Consider the following 6,226-nt stretch of genomic DNA (forward strand, 5'->3'; position numbering starts at 1 on the left):
TATTCTGCGGGGGAAATTATCCGCCTCTTAAAAGCAGGTCTAAACCAGCCGCAGTCGAGTTTCCTCGTAGACCTTTATGCCGCTGGTGAAATAGCAACAGTAATCTGAGCAAGACGAAGACATGGGCGAGGCTGAACATATGTTTAACACGAGGATCACACTTTGTCAGTGAACACAACATCCTTTAGCGTTACAGAGCAGCCGTGCAATATTAGAGTTACTGGAAGAAATCAAAGATGACATTGAATCTCCCACTCAGCGTTCACATCCCATTCCAGCAGTTGTTAAACTCCTCGCTACATTACACATATATCAGGATCATTTAAACAGTCCTAGCATCAGCAGTGGGAATATCTCAGTCTGCACTCAGCCGTATCATAGCACAAGTACCGCTTCGCTACAGCGCAGTCTACGGTATAGTGGGCGGAGAAAGACACTGATTGGCTGATGGGTGTCAGGGTTAATAATTACTACGCAAAATGTGGAAGCTTAGCGTGCGCTATTACCGAACTCGCATAAACAGACGCAGCGCAAACTGTGCTAGTGTTAGTAAATTAGGCCCTGTGTGTGAATGAGTGTGAATGGTGAATGGTTCCTGTACTATGATAAAGGTCTTTGAGTAGTCGTTGAGACTAGAAAATGCTTTACATCCTCACACACACATTCAATCTCATCTGGACTAAAATATAGCATCATATTTATCTGAAGTTTGTTTTTAGAAAGTTTTCTCCATCCAGAACATTCTGATATAGAAACAGTTAAATACTCTCTTCTAGTCCACATAAACACATCCCATGTATTTAACTACACATGTTAAGGTACTTGTACATTACTTGAGTCTTTTCTTCTCATACCACTTTCTACTTGTACTCCACTACTATAACTATGTTCCAGTCCTTTAGAAAGTGAAAGGGAGATTTAAAGCTCCAGACTTTCATATCAAACACACTCACCACTGAGAGGCTCTGTTTCCTCTTCACAGGGAGTGACAGCAGAGGGGGCGGAGACAACTGAGGGGCGGAGCCAACAGAGGGGCGGGACTTCAGACAGCAGCCATGTTGGTTCTGCTCTGGTTACTGATACTGATGATGATGATGATGATGAAGAGTGACGGTCAGTCGGTTTGATCACAGTTTTATTTCAAACATTTAGTTTCTTTTTGTTGATTTGAATTGAGCCATAAATTACTTACAGACAGATAGACAGACAGACAGACAGACACGCACATACACACACACACACACACACACACACACACACACACACCCCCGTAGCTTCAGAGAGACATCATTCAGGGCGTTTTCACACCTGTAGTTGGTTTGCTCTGGTCTGAATCAGTTGGTCAGGTAGTAAACTTGGAGGGATTTTTTCCTCGGTCAGTTCAGTTTCACACTTGGAAAAATCCAAGCGTACCAAAATGCGTCATTACAAAACAGGCAAAAACGTGCACTCCTCTTATTGGTCAGATGTTTCTGGGGGTGGGAGCAAGAAAGTAAATACAGGAAGAAGGTCCTGTGTTCTGGACTAGTGCATAGTTCTTGCATCTCCGTGGTCAAAACAGCTCATTTCATTAAGATAATCAGACATTGTTACGCGAGAGACGTTACTACGTCTGCTCTGGTCACGGAGACTTCTCTCTGCTCTGGTCACCGAGACTTCTCTCTGCTCTGGTCACCGAGACTTCTCTCTGCTCTGGTCACCGAGACTTCTCTCTGCTCTGGTCACCGAGACTTCTCTCTGCTCTGGTCACGGAGACTTCTCTCTGCTCTGCTGGCGTCTGTCTCCAGTTTTAGCGGTGGCTGGTTTGACCATGGAGATACGAGTGATGGACGGCGAGCTTGACCGCTGTCTATTTCTGTGAGAGAAACACTGCAAGCTGCTACAGTCTGGATCAGACACTGCTGAACACACCTGACTACAGGAGACACTAGCTCAGACTGGAGGACACACCTGACTACAGGAGACACTAGCTCAGACTGGAGGACACACCTGACTACAGGAGACACTAGCTCAGACTGGAGGACACACCTGACTACAGGAGACACTAGCTCAGACTGGAGGACACACCTGACTACAGGAGACACTAGCTCAGACTGCTGAACACACCTGACTACAGGAGACACTAGCTCAGACTGGAGGACACACCTGACTACAGGAGACACTAGCTCAGACTGGAGGACACACCTGACTACAGGAGACACTAGCTCAGACTGGAGGACACACCTGACTAGAGGAGACACTAGCTCAGACTGGAGGACACACCTGACTACAGGAGACACTAGCTCAGACTGGAGGACACACCTGACTACAGGAGACATCAGCTCAGACTGGAGGACACACCTGACTACAGGAGACACTAGCTCAGACTGGAGGACACACCTGACTGCAGGAGACACTAGCTCAGACTGGAGGACACACCTGACTGCAGGAGACACTAGCTCAGACTGGAGGACACACCTGGCTGCAGGAGACACTAGCTCAGACTGGGGGACACACCTGAGTACAGGAGACACTAGCTCAGACTGGAGGACACACTTGACTACAGGAGACACAAGCTCAGACTGGAGGACACGCCTGACTACAGGAGAAATCAGCTCAGACTGGAGGACACACCTGACTACAGGAGACACTAGCTCAGTCTGCTGAACACACCTGACTACAGGAGACATCAGCTCAGACTGGAGGACACACCTGACTACAGGAGACACTAGCTCAGACTGGAGGACACACCTGACTACAGGAGACACTAGCTCAGACTGGAGGACACACCTGACTACAGGAGACACTAGCTCAGACTGGAGGACACGCCTGACTACAGGAGAAATCAGCTCAGACTGGAGGACACACCTGACTACAGGAGACACTAGCTCAGACTGGAGGACACACCTGACTACAGGAGACACTAGCTCAGACTGGAGGACACACCTGACTACAGGAGACACTAGCTCAGACTGGAGGACACACCTGACTAAAGGAGACACTAGCTCAGACTGGAGGACACACCTGACTACAGGAGACACTAGCTCAGACTGGAGGACACACCTGACTACAGGAGACACTAGCTCAGACTGGAGGACACACCTGACTACAGGAGACACTAGCTCAGACTGGAGGACACACCTGACTACAGGAGACACTAGCTCAGACTGGAGGACACACCTGACTACAGGAGACATCAGCTCAGACTGGAGGACACACCTGACTACAGGAGACACTAGCTCAGACTGGAGGACACACCTGACTACAGGAGACACTAGCTCAGACTGCTGAACACACCTGACTACAGGAGACACTGGCTCAGACTGGAGGACACACCTGACTACAGGAGACACTAGCTCAGACTGGAGGACACACCTGAATACAGGAGACACTAGCTCAGACTGGAGGACACACCTGACTACAGGAGACACTAGCTCAGACTGGAGGACACACCTGAGTACAGGAGACACTAGCTCAGACTGGAGGACACACCTGACTACAGGAGACACTAGCTCAGTCTGCTGAACACACCTGACTACAGGAGACACTAGCTCAGACTGGAGGACACACCTGACTACAAGAGACACTAGCTCAGACTGCTGAACACACCTGAGTACAGGAGACACTAGCTCAGACTGGAGGACACACCTGACTACAGGAGACATCAGCTCAGACTGGAGGACACACCTGAGTACAGCAGACACTAGCTCAGACTGGAGGACACACCTGACTACAGGAGACACTAGCTCAGACTGGAGGACACACCTGACTACAGGAGACACTAGCTCAGACTGCTGAACACACCTGACTACAGGAGACACTAGCTCAGTCTGCTGAACACACCTGACTACAGGAGACACTAGCTCAGACTGGAGGACACACCTGACTACAAGAGACACTAGCTCAGACTGCTGAACACACCTGAGTACAGGAGACACTAGCTCAGACTGGAGGACACACCTGACTACAAGAGACACTAGCTCAGACTGGAGGACACACCTGAGTACAGGAGACACTAGCTCAGACTGGAGGACACACCTGACTACAGGAGACATCAGCTCAGACTGGAGGACACACCTGACTACAGGAGACACTAGCTCAGACTGGAGGACACACCTGACTACAGGAGACACTAGCTCAGACTGGAGGACACACCTGACTACAGGAGACACTAGCTCAGACTGGAGGACACACCTGACTACAGGAGACACTAGCTCAGACTGGAGGACACACCTGACTACAGGAGACACTAGCTCAGACTGGAGGACACACCTGACTACAGGAGACACTAGCTCAGACTGGAGGACACACCTGACTACAGGAGACACTAGCTCAGACTGGAGGACACACCTGACTGCAGGAGACACTAGCTCAGACTGGAGGACACACCTGACTGAGCCCCCCTCATCAAGCAGGTCTTGGTTCATTTGTTTGGTCCACTTCTGGTGGTCACCTGAGTGTGAATGCTGCGTTCTCACCTGCCCTGATGAACCGCACCAGCGGGACAAACGAACTCTAGTGTGATTCAACCGAGCTAAAGCAGGCAGGTGTTTAGCTCCCTGGGACACTTTGGTCTGACGAGTCTTTCTTATGAAGTATCTTCACTGTCTGAGACTCTCTTCACTCAATCATTCATTAATTAAAACTGACAAACATCATGTGTGTGTTTAACATTATCTGTCTCTCCTCGTTCACTACCGGACACATTTTACTGAAATGAAGTATGTGTGTGTGTGTGTGTCTGTATGTGTCTGTGTGTGTGTGTGTGTCTCTGACCTTTGACCCCAGCTGTCTCTGCAGAGACAGTCAGGGCCCTGAGTGGGGAGGGGGTCCTGCTGTCCTCCCAGCTGCGGGGGGGATTGGGGGTCGGGACGTCCGGTGGACCCACCCCCGCCTGCTGCTGTCCCTGAAGAACAACGTGACGGCGTGCCACCACGGCCGCTGCTCGCTGCAGGGCGACGGCTCGCTGAGGTTCAGCCGCGTCACGCCGGCAGACGCAGGAAACTACAGCCTGGAGGTGTTCGCCGCAGACGGGACCAGACTGCTGCACAGGCACTTCCTGCTCACAGTGGGGGGGTCGGCAGGTAGGCAGACAACAGTGGGGGGGTCGGCAGGTAGGCAGACAACAGTGAGGGGGTCGGCAGGTAGGCAGACCACAGTGGGGGGGGTCGGCAGGTAGGCAGACAACAGTTGGGGGTTGGCAGGTAGGCAGACAACAGTGGGGGTCGCGGGTAGACAGACAACAGTGGGGGGGGGGGGCAGGTAGGCAGACAACAGTGGGGGGGTCGGCAGGTAGGCAGACAACAGTGGGGGGTCGGCAGGTAGGCAGACAAAAGTGGGGGGCGGCAGGTAGGCCGACAACAGTGGGGGGGTCGGCAGGGTACACGGACAACAGTGGGGGGGGGGCAGTTAGGCAGAAAACAGTGGGGGGGGGTCGGTAGGTAGACAGACAACAGTGGGGGGGTCGGCAGGTAGGCAGACAACAGTGAGGGGGTCGGCAGGTAGACAGACAACAGTGGGGGGGGTCGGCAGGTAGGCAGACAACAGTGGGGGGTCGGTAGGTAGACAGACAACAGTGGGGGGTCGGCAGGTAAGCAGACAACAGTGGGGGGTCGGTAGGTAGACAGACAACAGTGGGGGGGCGGTAGGTAGACAGACAACAGTGGGGGGGGTCGGCAGGTAGGCAGACAACAGTGAGGGGGTCGGCAGGTAGACAGACAACAGTGGGGGTCGGCAGGTAGGCAGACAACAGTGGGGGGTCGGCAGGTAGACAGACAACAGTGAGGGGGTCGGCAGGTAGTCAGACAACAGTGGGGGGGTTGGCAGGTAGGCAGAAAACAGTGAGGGGGTCGGCAGGTAGACAGACAACAGTGGGGGGGTCGGTAGGTAGACAGACAACAGTGGGGGGTCGGCAGGTAGGCAGACAACAGTGAGGGGGTCGGCAGGTAGGCAGACAACAGTGGGGGTCGGCAGGTAGACTGAAAACAGTGGGGGGTCAGCAGGTAGGCAGACAACAGTGGGGGTCGGCAGGTAGGCAGATAACAGTTGGGGGTTGGCAGGTAGGCAGACAACAGTGAGGGGGTCGCAGGTAGACAGACAACAGTGGGGGGGGCGGCAGGTAGGCAGACAACAGTGGGGGGGCGGCAGGTAGGCAGACAACAGTGGGGGGGTCAGTAGGTAGGCAGTCAACAGTAGGGGGTCGGCAGGTAGGCAGACAACAGTGGGGGGGTCAGTAGGTAGGCAGTCA

The sequence above is a fragment of the Perca flavescens genome, chromosome 13, assembly GCF_004354835.1.
Source record: "Perca flavescens isolate YP-PL-M2 chromosome 13, PFLA_1.0, whole genome shotgun sequence".
NCBI lineage: Eukaryota > Metazoa > Chordata > Actinopteri > Perciformes > Percidae > Perca > Perca flavescens.